Source organism: Pseudorca crassidens, chromosome 1 (assembly GCF_039906515.1).
Source record: "Pseudorca crassidens isolate mPseCra1 chromosome 1, mPseCra1.hap1, whole genome shotgun sequence".
In the NCBI taxonomy this organism is placed as follows: Eukaryota; Metazoa; Chordata; class Mammalia; order Artiodactyla; family Delphinidae; genus Pseudorca; species Pseudorca crassidens.
In genome coordinates, this window is record NC_090296.1 from 172,481,016 (window position 1) to 172,496,817 (window position 15,802).

General features: G+C 35.0%; 1 long non-coding RNA gene across 13 annotated transcripts in view; it reads right to left on the minus strand.

The window, feature by feature from the left end:
• The window catches only part of LOC137203598 (uncharacterized), a 220,998-nt gene extending 205,576 nt beyond the window's left edge, over positions 1–15,422 (minus strand). For 3 of the 13 annotated variants that reach the window (XR_010933200.1, XR_010933203.1, XR_010933202.1), the window contains exons 1-3: positions 15,047–15,283; positions 14,481–14,648; positions 5,919–5,968 (exon numbers count right to left, since the gene is read on the minus strand). This is a non-coding gene — a long non-coding RNA (uncharacterized lncRNA). Of the gene's footprint in view, positions 1–5,918; positions 5,969–14,480; positions 14,649–15,046 lie in introns of all 13 variants that reach the window. The other 10 variants (XR_010933190.1, XR_010933189.1, XR_010933196.1 and 7 more) reach the window with 7 other exon arrangements.
• Positions 15,423–15,802: the final 380 nt, after the last annotated feature.

The window sequence follows — 15,802 nt, forward strand, 5'->3', positions numbered from 1 at the left end:
ATGAATTTAAGTTTTACATAATTGTAATTGAAGGCAAAATGTAACTGTAATTCTTTAAAAACTATCATTGGTATAGTGTAAACATTTGCACAATGCTACATTTCTTCATAACCATCATTTTGAATGAGGGCATAACATTTTTCTTCCAGAGGATGTACTATATTTTTTCTAATTTTCTTCTACTATTATTTATTTTGGTTGTTTATAGAAGTTCACTCTTTTATATAGCTGGTTTTGAAAAACATAGTCATGCATATAGTTTTGTCCCCTCTCAGTTTAAAGACTTTCCTTAGAAGAAGTTCCAAAAAGTGGGACAAATGTTATACAAACTATTATTGAAGTGTCACTTTTAAGCTGTGTGCTATCCTTTACATCTTTGTGTCATTGAGAACATTTTCATAACAGAAGAATTTCAAGGAAACCTACCAAAGCCAAAATATGTATTTATGCTGGTAGATTTTCAGGGCAATGGTTCAGAACTGAGGGGTTTATACTGTGACATAAATTTACTCCCTAAAGAGGGCATTGTAAGTGAGCACTATGATTTTATGAATAGATTCATCTCATCATGCAATTTTTATTATACTTTTAATATGTATAATGTTACATTTTTCTTTGGATGTCAGCATTATTACATGAATTTAAAAGTTTTGTGCTTTGAATTTTTAGAGTGAACATTTCAGTTCGTGTATTCATCTTTTTTTAATAAAAAGCTTCTTAAAAGTTTTTCTACAGCTGAAAATAATTAGATCCTTTCATAAAATTAAAGTGTGCAAATTCATTGGTAATACAAATAATTATTCTGCAGATGACAATGCGTAGAATCTTGTCTTCTTAAATTCCAGGTGTTTCTGAGCCTTACTTTCATCAGGTTAAACTCTTCGTAATTTAGAGTCAAATTTGCAAAGATAAAGCTGGTGGTTCCTCCTTGCAAACAAGTATATAATGAACCCTTATTTCAAATTTGTACAAAGCTTTTGGCTACTAGGTAACTTTCAGGGTCACTTATATTATATTAACATCAGGGAATTCCATTCTCCGTACTTTCATCTCTGGCACAGTGACCTTGTCACCAGGTGGCTTCCTGTAGAGAGGTGAGCAGAGACACCTTCTCAGTATCATTCAAGGACATGTTAAAGGTCTTAGAGCAAAAGTGGCCTATTTTTTCATGACGACATCAGTATGATCAAAGAATATGATTTATTTTTCTCATTAAGTACATTACCTTATGAATACTTCAATTGAGTTTCCATTAGTTGATTTGAATCATTAAATGTAAACTACAAGAAAAATTATTCTTTTAAAGCTCATTTATTTAAATTTTTAATAATCTGTCAATGCTTCCCTTCAATTTCAGATATTAACCCTTAACATTCATAAACTGAGGATGATTAGCATTTTCTTTAGAAGGGAACCACTCACACCACCGTTTAGATATTTTACTTATATAAAGTATTTTACCTAATTAAGTGCTTACTCATTAGCAATTATTCAGATGTCTCCAAATTCTTATAAATAATGCATTAATGGCAAATGTAATTATTTCAATTAAAAAATAAAACCAATTCTGACATTGGTTCCCTAGTCATTTTCTTGGTTCTAAAGTGGCTCCAAATCTCCTTCGAAAAGTTTTTTTGTGTGTATTTAATATATACATACTATCAATGACCAAAACAACCAGAAGAACATTATTTTTACTTTGTTTTTTTCTGATTGAAATATAAAGTAGATGTGGAGTTTACATGTTGGTAAATTCAGCATTTTTCTCATATTTCCCTTGTTCCTTACAGAGTATGCCCACAGTTTGGAGGCTGGTCTGCTCTGAGCTTCTTTTATTCCTTTGAAGGCATGAGGCAGGGAGAGGACATGAGTGTTTATAGTGTCACCGTAAAAGTTTTCCACTTAAATTATGCAATTGAGGATATGTGATTATAATTTCTGTCATTACCAATCTACTTACACGTCACTTTCAGCTATTTCAAATCCAGCTCCTCTTTGTTTCAGTCCCTGCTGCCCGGCCTAGCCAATCAAAAGTCCAGTGAAGGAGGCCTGGCCATGGGCTCTGTGCCCAGGACAGAACTATTTAAATAAATAGGCAAATGAATCAATGAGTGAATGAATGGAAAAATGAATTGATGTCCAGGAAAAGCAGATTTCAGAGCAAGGAAAATTATCAGGGATAAAGATGGGAATTACGTAATGATCAAGGAGTCAGTTCTCTAAGAAGACATAACCATCATTAACGTGTATGTGCATTTGAGAGACGTCAAAATACGTGAGGCAAAAACTGATTGAACTGCAAGAAGAAATACAGGAATCCACTCTCCTAAGTGGAGACCTCGATACCCCTCTGTCAGTAATCGGCAACTCCGGCAGCCAGCATATCAGTGAGGACATAGCTGAACTCAACACCACCATGAATCAACTGGTTCTAATCAACATTGTTAGAATACTTCATCCAGCAATAGCAGATGACATATTCTTCCAAAACTCACATGGAACATGTACCAAAATAGACCAGATACTAGACTATAAAACAGGCCTTAACAAATTAGAAGAGTATTAATTATACAAAGAATGTTCTCAGACCAATGTGGAATTAAACTAGAAAACAGTGACAAAAAGATAGCTAGAGAATACCAAAACATTTGGAGATTAAAAAACACATTTGTAAATAACACATGGGTCAAAGAAGAAATCCCAAGAGAAATTTGTAATGTTCTGAATTAAACGTAATTGAAAATACAGCTTATGAAAATATATGGGATACAGCAAAAAAGCAGAACTTAGAAGGAAATTTATGGCATTGTGTGCATACATTAGAAAAGAAGATCTAAAATTCAATAATCTAAGCTTCTACCTTAGGAAACTAGAAATAGAAGAGCAAACTAAATACAACACAAGCAGAAGAAAAATGAAGAAAAATTACAGCAGAAATAAATGGAACTGAAAACAGCTTTATTCATTTATAACAGCTTTATAATTAAAAAATTGGAAGCAAATAAGATGTTCGTGAATGGGTAGTTGGATAAACAGAATGTGGTACATCTATGCAATGGAATATTATTCAGTAATAAAATAAATGAGCTATCAAGGCATGAGAAGACACAGAAAAACCTTAAATCCACATTGCTAGTCTAAGAATACAGTATGAAGATCCGTATGTGGTAGGATTCCAACTATATGACAATCTGAAAAGGCGTAACCATGAAGATTAGGGGTTGTCAGGGGCTGGGGGAAGAAGGGATGAGTAGGCTAAACAGAGGCAGCTTTAGGGGAGTAAATCTATCCTGTATGATGCTATAAAGGAAGATATATGGCATTTGTCAAAACTCCTACAACTCTACGACACAAAAAGTGAACCTTAACTATTTATGGACTTTGGTCAATGAAAAAGTATCAGTATTACTTCCTCAGTTTTAGCAAAGGCACTGCACTCATACAAGATGTAATAATCAGAGACACTTTGTCAGGGATGGGGGAGATTATATGGGAACTCATTTTGTTTTCTGTACAGTTTTTCTGCTAAAACTGTTCTAGAAAATAGTCTTTTTAAAATACTCATTGAACTCTACCCTTAAATGGGTGCATTTTATGCTTTTAAAATTTTACTACAAAAAAAGGTGATGTAAACACTTGAAAAAAAATGAATAATGACTGAATAAACTTTGACCAATTCTGTATAGCTCTTCTCTCAGTAACATTTTTACACTATTTCTTAATAATCACAGGCTTTTTGGTGAGGGGGGTGGGTGGGGGACAGGAATATGGAAAGGTTGATATATAGAGTTTAAAAGAAACTAGAACAAAGATGGATAGGAGCCGTACAAAAATTTTAAGTAAAAATTAGCTGCAGTTAAATAAAGAGAAAAAAACTATATGCTTCACAGGACTCTAAAGGATTTGTCAGATTTTGAAATAAAATCTCAGTGTGGAAATGTAAGGAATAATTAATGCTACTAATTTAAGCAGTAACTATATCAGAAGATGCAGTTAAACATTCAGAAAATAGAAGTATATCTCAAGTGAGAAAGAACCAGGATGAACTTCTCACTGGAAGTAGTTACAGGAGCAGTGAGTGCGAGTTTGGGAACAGAAGTGCTGGATTCCTTTCTCATACCACAGTTTACGAAGTAGATTTGAAAATTGTTCAAAATCTCTGAGACTCAGTTTCTTATCCATACAAGGGGGATAGTCGTAGTAGTTGCTCTTAGAGACATTTGAAGATTAAATGACATATAAAACATTTGACACATCTCTTATTTTAGTACATAGTCAGTAAAATGTGTTATTATTAGTAGTAATATATTATCAGGAGTATTTCTTTTAATATGTTCCCCCACCCTTGAGATTTCAGGAAAGAAAGGATGAACCTTGTAGAAGTGGTTAGCAAGGTCTTAAGACATGTGTATCAGTAGTGATTATAATGCAATTGGCATACTAGGTTTATAACACTGAGTTTTTCTGTCAGTTGTTCCACTTGAACTTGACCAGCATGATTTTTAAGAACAATGATTTCTCACCACATTGCAGACAGTCATGATTTTTAGTTATTTATATTCAATGACACCTTAAATACTATAATATATACATTTAATTTCAGACTTATAGAAACATTTTAAGAATAGTACAAAGAATTACAAACAAACAAACAAACAAAAAAAGAATAGTACAAAGAATTTCCAAACACCTTTCACTCCAAGTCTCCAAATGTTAACATATTACTACAATTGCTTCATCCATTTCCCCTTCTCTCTCTACACATATGTGTGCATATTATTTTTCTGAACTGTCTAAGAGGAAGTGGCATATATGATGATCCTTCTTCCCTAAATAATTCACTATATATCACCTGAACACAAGAGATTCTTTCTCAAAAACACAGTATAGTCATCAAATTCAGGAAATTAGCATTGATACAGTAATACTACTGATACACAGACTAGTCCAGCTTTGGCTAATTGTCCCTGTAAAGTCCTTTATAAACAAATAAAATCCAAGATGATTGGTTTCATTCAGTTGTCACATCTCTTATGCATCACTTAATTTGGAAAAGTTGCCAAGTCTTTATATATTTCAATATACTGATGTTTTACAAGGATATTAGGCACTTATTTGTAACACGCCCCTCTATTTGGGTTTATCTGATGTTTTCTCGTGGTTAGATTCAATTTACGTATAGGCTTTTGGCAGGAACACCAAAGAAATGGTACTGAGTTTTGCTCAGTGCATGAATGTAAACACGTCACATAGGTTTTTCTTGTTGGATAAGATACTTTATGTAAAGAACTGGGAAAGCATTCCTTACATGTAAATATGACAGCTACTGCTTTTTTCTTCTAGGTTTTATTTCACATTTATGTAGAAATTTCATTCTTTCACATATCAGTCACAGACACATACTCTTCTATTGTATATTGCATGAGAAATTTATTTTCATATTTTATTTCAGTTGTAATGAAAGAACATGATTAGAGAGAATGAAAAAAAAAGTATGTTTCAATCCAATTATTCCATTCATCTTCCTGTTTCTCAGGACAAATGTTTCTGCTTCATTGAAGTCACAGGTTTCAAAGTGAATCTAAAACAGCTCCCACTGAATTTGCTCTGTTGGTGTTTAGACATCTTGTTTTCCTTATCTTTACTCTGGTTGATCAAGATATTTCAATACTATATTTTCAGAATGAACTGTAGTTAAAAAGCGTTTATCTTTTGGGCTTTATGTTAATTACGCAATCGCATGTAATCCCGTATTAGAATTTGCAATTTGAATATTGCTATTTAAGGTATGTTGAACTCCTTCATAATATGGATGGGCACATAAAACATGTATATTCACATTACAACAAAACTGATATACTAATTAGGTTTAAAAAATTTTATATGTTAATGATACAGATAGTAAAAAATAGTCTTACCATTTTTATAGTAGAAGCCCAATTAAGACATTTGGAGTCAATGAGAGAATCTAGAACAAATGCAAGACACATTTTCAGTGCTCAATATATATTTTTCAAATACATAAGCAAATGGAATAAACAAATAAATTACATGGTTAATCATGTTTAATTTCAATTGAGCAATAATTTTTCATGGACTGCAGCCAGGAAAATATTCCATAAGAAGAGATGTTGAGAATAGTACACATTGACATTAGTAAACTCACTAAGAAGATATAATTTTAAAAACTTTTAATCTTGATTTTTTTCTATTAGTTTATACATTCTTTTAAGGCAAGAACACCTTTTTATTCCACATTTATAGGAAAAATGTAGAAAGTATGAACTTCACATTTGTTAATAAGATTATCATAGAGGATTATTTGATAGCTGGGAACTTTACACAAAAATAAAGATTCACCATACTAGATCTAGGTATTTCAACTATGGCATTTTTTAGATTTCCATTTTTTTATTCTTTAAGAGTTTTTATCGTGAGCTTCTAATACAATTACAACCTTAGTAATCTGGGCAAAGCATATCTATGTTACTACTTCATCTATTTACATATCAATACTTAAAAACAATTTAAATGTCTCTTGTGTTATTATGCCTAGAAAACAGACATTGAAATCAAAGTGTGCCTTGTTTTTCAAGTAAAACTGACACAAGTCTTACCAAGTTCTTAATTTTCTCTGTGTGAGTTAAAAATGCCACAGCACATAAAATCATGTGAAATTTGGACATAATGGCTAATACATAATTTAATATTTTTTTCATTAGAAATCAATTTTCATTTTAAATTTCTCTTTTACTGTAAGGAAATACTATTCTCTGGCTTCCCTGGAATAGCCTGCTGGTTCTGGCCATGGATGAAATCTTGAAACTCTAATTAAAATTCAGTCACTGAATTGTGAGATTGGAGGAAAAGTCCAACATTTGCTCCTGTTTCCAGTGGCAAATTCCATCTTTAATTGTCCTGACCTTTTCTTGACTTGTGACTCAATATTCAAGTCATACACCATATTTTTTAAATGTAAATTTCTGTAGTCATCCTATTTTAAACTATCTTTATAATGAACCAAGTATGAGTTTTAAAAATCTGTACTGTGTGGAGAAAGCCACTATCATGTTTTGACAAGAAAGTAATGAAACAATTTAACTGTTCATTTTGTAGTTGATTCATTGAGAAAATCAACACACTGGCAGGCTTTCCATAGCCGATTAAATGCCACAGCACATAAAATCATGTGAAATTTGGACATAATGTCTAATACATAATTTAATATATATCATCTCCAATTCCATGCTTCATCCTGTTTGTTATGAATTGATAATGCTTGTATTTAAATGGGCTTCCTTTTTTTTTTTTTGCGGTACGCGGGCCTCTCACTGTTGTGGCCTCTCCCGTTGTGGAGCACAGGCTCCGAACGCGCAGGCTCAGCATCCATGGCTCACGGGCCCAGCTGCTCCGCGGCATGCGCGATCTTCCCGGACCGGGGCACGAACCCAGGTCCCCTGCATCGGCAGGCGGACCCTCAACCACTGCGCCACCAGGGAAGCCCTAAATGAGCTTCTTTTTAGAAACTCTGTTGGAATCATGAATCACAATTGAGTATTTTTCTTATCAGAGAATCAGAGTAGTTGATGGTCAATATTGTCAATCTCCAGTCCAACTTCAGGCAAGAGTCATGTGACAGGAAGTACTATTAAAAATAGCATATTTAACTATCTGCTTCCAAACAAGGGCGGAGCCAAATTACCGCAAAGATAGTTATGTTCTTTATGCTTTTTGTGAAAAAAGAGAAACATTTGTTAGTGTTTTGAACTAATAGTTAACATAGTTTTGAAAGATTTTTACACCAACCAATGTAATACTTTCTTGAAAATTGAGCATATTGCTCAGTTTAGTTCTCAATAAACAAAAGGAAATAAAAAATCTGTTTCATCTGAACAATTATTTTCAATAGTAAAATTTACCAGCCTCTCCATATTGAAGCATCTTTTTGTTCCCCTCCTTTCTTTTCTGCCAGGCTTTTCCCCTCTGGCGTCCACTCGAAGTTTCTCTATATTTCTAGCATTGTCCAAAACCTAAGAGTCTTCCCCAAATATCCTCCCTTTGAATAAATGCCTCCAACCACACACTGAAGAACTATTTCGCATTGTATTACCTCAAGAACTTGGGAATCAAATGCAAGCCTCATAGCCCCTCTTAGTTTTGTCTATGGGACTAGAACTAGAAGGTACTGGAGAAAGTTGTGGTGGTCTCACACAACTCACTGTACATATTAGAGTCAAAATCCATATAGATTGGTTCTTGAACTTTACTCCACCTTTACTCCAGCTCAGGAATACGCCAGTAAAAACTCTAGTGTTCGTAATAGTCATCAGTTTACATATGGCAGGAAATTCCCAGATGCTGTTTTACAAAGGAAGCACAATTAGAATACATTCCTTACATCATGGGCAAAACTGTTTACCTAGGATTAGTTGTTGAAAACAAAGCATTTTTTGATCTTATATAAAATAAGTGTGCTGCCTCAGAAGGATGTGGTGTTAAGCGCGATACAGATGCTAGGGAATGAGGGCAACCACAGAGCTCAGAACACTGCAGACATTTGCACTCATGGATAACGTCTCTGATTTGACTGGCCGCATAGCTTTTATTTATGTTTGCTCTCTTGAAATAATTTGATTTTTAGTTTTTAGATTTTCCTAATACACTTCCACTAAATTGAGACAGATTTGGAGGAAGAAACCATCCCCAGTTAACCTGTGGCTCCTTAGCTGCTAATACAGGATCTGGTAGCCAGTAGGTACTCAATACTTGGTGATTCCAGGAATAAAATGCATTTTAAATACACTAAAATGTTTTTTTTTCTAAAAGCATGATAAAATATTCCAAAAATCTTTTAAAGATCACATTTTTTGGTAAAGCATGCTGTAAAAATGTATGCACGATGTGTGAATTCCATTTATTTGTAAGCATCAGAGTTTTGAAAAACTCATTTCTAGATCTTCGTGAAGTCTTCAGTCAGACTTTGTTTGGCACACGCTTGGTGTCTGCATTCAGATGTGGCCATAAAATAGTCGTGCACAACCTCCACCAGCGCTGCCATCAGCTAATTGCCACTTCAATCAGCCACCTGTCCCCCCAGAAGCTGAGCCAGCACAAATGGATGCTGGCAAATAAAACATGAAATTTCCTGAAGAGCCACAACAAGCAGGAGGCATGTCCCTAGACCCAAATCATGTGGGTCTCATCAAAGCATAGCGTAGAATCATGAAACAGTAATAACAATGCAATATTAGCTCTGAAATCTAAATACAGTCCATTGCCTGTCAAGTAGACACACAATTTAAAAGGAAACATTTACTATTGTTAAATAAATATCAAGCATTAACAAAGTAAAATTAGCAGATTGAAACTCAAATAACAATTTTAAAACAAAAATTCTTTGGAAACGTTAAGCTTACATTAAATGGATGAATAAATGCAAACACGCATGAGATGTGAGGAAAAAAAACGAATCTATCTTATGAGCATTTAATATATGCCCAGAATGTAGAATATAATGCCCTTAATTCCAAAGTAGTATTAGCATCTCTGTTAATGCTTTCTAAAAAACAAGCAAATCTGTTACCTTGTATGAATTATTCAGACGATATTATAATAAGTTTTATCCTCATGGCAGGAAGAAACACCTTAGATTTCACAACCACTTATAATCATGACTCAAAATCTCAATGCTATCCTAAAGGCACAATGGTTTGAATGGCCAATTATCCACGTGTAGAATTTCTCTTTATCCCTCTCACCAGCTCAAACTTCAGCATCCCAAAAGAGTACTTCACAGAATGGAATGCCCTAAAATGAGATATTCTGCCTATGTTTTAGGGGTCACTTAATGGCTTTGCAAAAAGTACTTTTGGCTCTGAACTATTTTTGCCTTATGTGCTGATCTTAAATTTTACCTTTTTAAAATGGGAAACACCTGTGTTTTTAAAAAATCTCCAAATTTTCACTGGTGAAAGTCACAAGATTCTAAAGTCAATTATTTTGAATAGTTTAATTTTTAAATTTGTATTTATTTCATTTTTTTTATTAAAAATGGGCAAATGTAATGTGTTTCTGGTAGTAAAATGGATGATCAGTAATATTCTTTTAATTTAATTTTGACCAACACACATTACAACTTCTGAGTTTTTTCCTCTGGAATTGCAGAATTATGGCTCCCTTTATATAGTGTTTTTATACTGTTTAACCTTATACAGCAAACAGTATCTCTCATGAGTTGCATATTCTTTAGTTGCTTTATGTAGAAATGGGACTAAAAACACCTATGTCACTGGATGTAGAGAGACAAATTTTAAAAAGATAAAACAGCTGACTGTTTAAAAAAGAATTCGATTTCTCACTCCCTTACTTTTTTAGTTGAAGGATGTATATTGGAAATCAGTGCAGATGAAGTCTTTCTAGAATAGCATCATATGAAAAAACAAGAAAAAATGAGCTTCCCTAATATTAATGAACATCAGTAGAGTGCGTATTATTTTAACCAGTCATTGTTCAGAATGGTTTACCTTAAATGCCTTTTTAGTCTTCAGAGCCTCCCTATGAGATAGATATTAACACTGTCCCATTTTACAGAAGAGACAAACGAGGGACAAAGAGAAAAGACGGGCCCGAAGCCACAGAACTGGATTCGAACCAAGGGGCCTGGAGGCAGGGCCATGGATGCAGCACCTCCTCATCTCGATACTGACTGGACGTCCAAGATAAGGAAAGTATCACTGTTTCAAAATGTTGAGGAAAATCATGAGAATCAGAATCAGTGTTTCCTTCTCGACAGTTCACCATTCCGTTGTGGTTCCTTTTGTACTAATCCAGGCAACATTGCTTTCCAGTTAGTATCATGCCGTGGATTCTGAAAGATCAAAGCATTTCAGAAATTCTGAAGCCCCATAGCAATGTAATCTCCTAGGAGAGGGATGGCCAGGGACAGCCTGAAAATTCAAGCAACCCCGCTGGGAAAAAATGAGAAATGATTACACTGGGCACAGGGGAAATGCCTTTGGCCAAAGTATTTCGTGTATACACAAAGGACAGATTACACCGCCTATTGCTCCGTCCAAAGCAGCACTCGCTGAGACACTCAGCTTCTCCACTTAGATGAGATGAAGAGCTGCGTGAACTCAGCTGGAAGCGAGCCCATTGGTTCCAGATGGTGTAGACAGTTCAGTCCTGGCGCTCCTGAGGCAGTGGCAGCGCACAGGGTTTACTCCAGGAGAAGCAGGAGGTGTTTGCCAGGGCGACCTTTACTTCTTTGGTATATGAACAAAAAGCACATCAATTTCAGGAACTATCTCTGCTAACAAAGCAGAGCACAGACATGGGGTGATTATCTGCGCAATCAAGCTGAAAAAGTCTGCCTTTGACTCAAAGACGGGTTATTTTGAGCCCCGTCTTTAATAATCTGTTCAATCGCTTTGCTAAATTATTTCACTTCTCTGTAGAGCAAGCAATAAGAAGTTATTTGCTTACTTGAGGGGTGTGTGTGTGTGTGTGTGTGTGTGTATGTGTGTGTGTCTGTTTAATGGTAGATGCGTCCCTATACTGAGTCTGGGTGCACTGTGAACATCAGGATGAATTGTGCCCCGGCCCTCCGGGCTGTAAGTCCTTAGAGACAGAGCCACAGGCCAGAAGGACTGCCATGCTGCCCCCCATGTGGTGTTGCTGCTGCCACCTGTGTGACGACCTCTTGTGGTCACCAAGCACATGGTTACAACCACTGTGTGTGGGTTTGGTTTTTTTAGCTGTTTGTTTGCATTTTTAGTTTTTCAGCTTTACTGGGGTAGAAGTGACAAAATTGTAATATATTTATAGTGTACATCATAGTGATTTGATATATGTATACATGAAGGGATTCCCACCATCCGGTTAATTAACACATCCATCACTTCATATATTTATCCCTTATTTTGTTGAGAACATTTAAGTTCTACTATCAGCAAATTTTAATTTTACTATACAGTGTTATCTACAATGGTCCCCTGTTATACAGTAGATCTGTTTTGTAGCATTGTTTTTTAATTGAAGTATAGTTGATGTACAGTAATATTATATAAGTTGCTGGTACACAATATAGTGATTCACAATTTTTAAATGTTATACTACATTTATAGTTATTATAAAATATTGGCTATATTCCCCATGTTATACTATATATCCTTGTAGCTTATTTTATATCTAATAGTTTGTACCTCTTAATTCCTCCACCCCTATATTGCCCTTCCCCGCTCCCCACTGGTAACCACTAGTTTGTTCTTTATATCTATGAGTCTATGAGTCTGCTTCTTTTTTGTTATATTCACTTGTTTGTTGTATTTTTTTAGATTTCACATATAAGTGATATCATACAGTATTTGTCTTTCTCTGTCTGACATATTTCACTTAGCATAATGCCCTCCAAGTCCATCCATGTTGTTGCAAATCGCAAAATTTCATTCTTTTTTATGGCTGAGTAATATTCCATTCTGTGTGTGTGTGTGTGTGTGTGTGTAGCTTCTTTACCCATTCACCTGTTGATAGACACTTAGGTTGCTTCCATATCTTGGCTAATGTGAATAATGTTGCTGTGAACATTGGGGTGCATGTATCTCTTCAAATTGGTATTTTGGGGTTTTGGTTTTTGTTTTTTAAAAATATATCTCTTAGGAAATGGAAGGAATACTTCATGCACTGATGGAGGTGTATTTCTTGCTATGGGGGGAGTTTAAACAGTGACTATAAGAGCTTCAGTGAAGAGAAGTAAACATCCGCTTGGAGGGATGGAAAACTGACTTCCCTAGTCTGTTCTGATTCCTAGATCTCTGTTTCTGTACTTTCTGTTGGCAATATGTATATTAGTGCTACAATTTTTAGACTCCAGAGCAATAGTTTGGAGATTGATCATATTACGGCAGGTAGGATAAAAGGCCATGTAGCCATACCTGGACTGGAAAATTTGTTTGAAATTAATCACAGAACTTTTAAGGTAAGCAGACTTTTTAGGAAAATAAATAACGTGATATTACTGATTGTAAATGGATGTTGTCTGTGCATATACGCAAAATAGTTCTTGCTAATGGCTTCGGGGTCATTTCAGTCAATTCCTAAGGTTTGGCAGATCATAATTCAATTTCTATTTAGTGTTCATTTTGAAATATTTACTGGCTGTGTGAATTTAGACAAGTTATTTAATATCCATGATCTCAGTCTCCTTGAGAATGGACTGGGGAGACTGGCACCTGCTGCCTAAAGATCTTGAAGGTTCCAAGTTTTATCTATGTCCACATTCCCTAACACAGTACCTCTGGAATACATGTAGTCAATAAAGCTCTATCCCTGTGAGCATGATGGTCTTCAAATCCATTATTATCTGCTCCTAGCTGATCACTGTAAAAATGAGGGAGTGTCTCAAGATATTCTGCCTTGGATTATAGCTCAATGTATTTTAGTAGAATAGTACTTCTCAATTCAAAATAATTTACTTTGCCTGATTTGTTTCATTTTATTTTCCAATACTTAAACTCTTTTGTTTTTCAAATTTTATATTTGCATGTATTTCTTTGTCCTCTCCATTAGTGAACAGAACACAATTTATTTTGAGAGAATGCTATTTATGGATAAAACATTGAGACTAATACATTTTTCCCCTTTTTAAATGAAAAATTATTCATATCTTTTTGATTGTGTACAACTCCTTATGCAACATTTCTGCTTATTGTTGAAGATAAAAGTTTCAGCTACAATTATTCTTTATAATTTCCTTTCTCCTTGGCCAAATACCAAATTTGTTAGATTATGATCACTTTTTCTATATATAATACTAATTTTCAGCTATTAAGATCCTAGTTATGATGAGGTAAATTACTATTCAATACTCATCTTTTTTTATTCAGTTTCTCCTGTGAAGTATGATATTCACTATTTTCATTATGCAGGTAGAAATTTACTTTTAAGGATATAATCATTTATTTCCTTTGATCCACTTCTTAATAGGCATTGGTAGCCTCAGGGTATTTTTTTCTCATTCTATTTCTCTCAAAACGTGTTGTGTCTATTAAATCTGCTTCTCAGTATCTCTCAGATTCTCAGTTCTACAAATTCCCTCTTACGGAGCAAAAGATCAAAACTTTCTTTCCTGTGTGATGACTTAAATTCAGCAATGGGGACTTCTCTGGTGGTCCAGTGGTTAAGACCTCACCTTACAATGCAGGGGGTGCGGGTTCAATCCCTGGTTGGGGAGCTAAAATTCCACATCCCTCAGGGCCAAAAACCCGAAACATAAAACAGAAGCAATATTGTACCAAATTCAATAAAGACTTTAAAAAATGGTCCACATAAAAAAAAAAAACTTAAATAAATTCAGCAATGAATTTTATATCATAAATTTCTTTGCTTATTATATATTCACGGTGCTATAAAATAAAGAAATAGGAAAGAGAATTTCTTGCAAAACCGTTAAGTTAAAATACAAAGTAATAATCAGTCCTTACCAACAAATCAGTGATGAAAGGGGAGCACCTCTTCCTTTTCATAACTGTGGAGACTGGAGAATTGGACTCCCAGTTAATTGTATGTCTCCTGTCAAGTCCTTCCCTTTAAACTGATGCTTTACAGGGGACTACTGAACTCTTCCCTGGACATCACAAATCTAAATTAACCTGAAGTACAACAGAGGTTTTAGGAGTTATATCACAAGTCTGGAGGAGAATTTGAAAATATCTCTATTTCAGGAAGCCTTATCTTAATTATTTTCTTATCAGTGTAAGCATAACATTTTCAAACAATGAACGAGAAGCCTAAAACTTAAATACATATCAGCTGGCTGCTCCTGTCCATCTAGTTCCCTCCACAAAATTCTAGACACCCGTCCCATCCCCCACCCCCGGACAGAGAGGTTTCTCTAAGTAGCATTTTGCTTTCCCATAATGCCATTTACTAATTCTACCACCATAAACCTACCATAAAATGATCAAAATTGCTCTTTTATACAATGAAATACTGCATTACATGGACTGGCTAAACTCATGGGTTAGAAAATGGAAACAGTGCAACTCACCGTTTGGCTCATTGGTGAAATACAAAATACGTAAATATCCATAACTCCCAAAGCAAAACAAAACAAACAAAAAAGAAAATAATTGCAAATGCAGGTTTATTAACTTCTTCAGGGAAGGTCATGGTAATGCTACTACAATGGATGGAAGTAATACAGGCAATTATCCCATCCTATCAGAAGAAAAAAAAGTTAAGCAAGTTGTCTAACTGAATTGACTGGTTAGATGACTAATTATTACTGTTGTATTTAGACAGACCCATAGGAATAGTTAGGAATTCCTAACATTCCATTTAGACTGAAGAGACTGAATAATGTTTCTTCCCTTTCCTGTGGTTAGTGCGTTGAAAGCCAAGTAAAATATTAAACTGAAAATTCTCTTTAATCCACATCCTTTACACTACATGATTCAAATGAAATGACCTCTTTGCAGATCTGGTCTCTCAATTTAAAATAAAGGCAATGAGGGCTTCCCTGGTGGCACAGTGGTTGAGAGTCCACCTGCCGATGCAAGGGACACAGGTTCGTGCCCCAGTCCGGGAAGATCCCACATGCCGCAGAGCGGCTGGGCCCGTGAGCCATGGCCGCTGAGCCTGCGCGTCTGGAGCCTGCGCTCCGCAATGGGAGAGGCCACAACAGTCAGAGGCCCACGTACCGCAAAAAAATAAATAAATAAATAAATAAATAATTAAATTAAATAAAGGCAATGAGATACCTATTCTGTTCCGTATCTTTCAGTCGAATAGAAGGTAAGCCAGG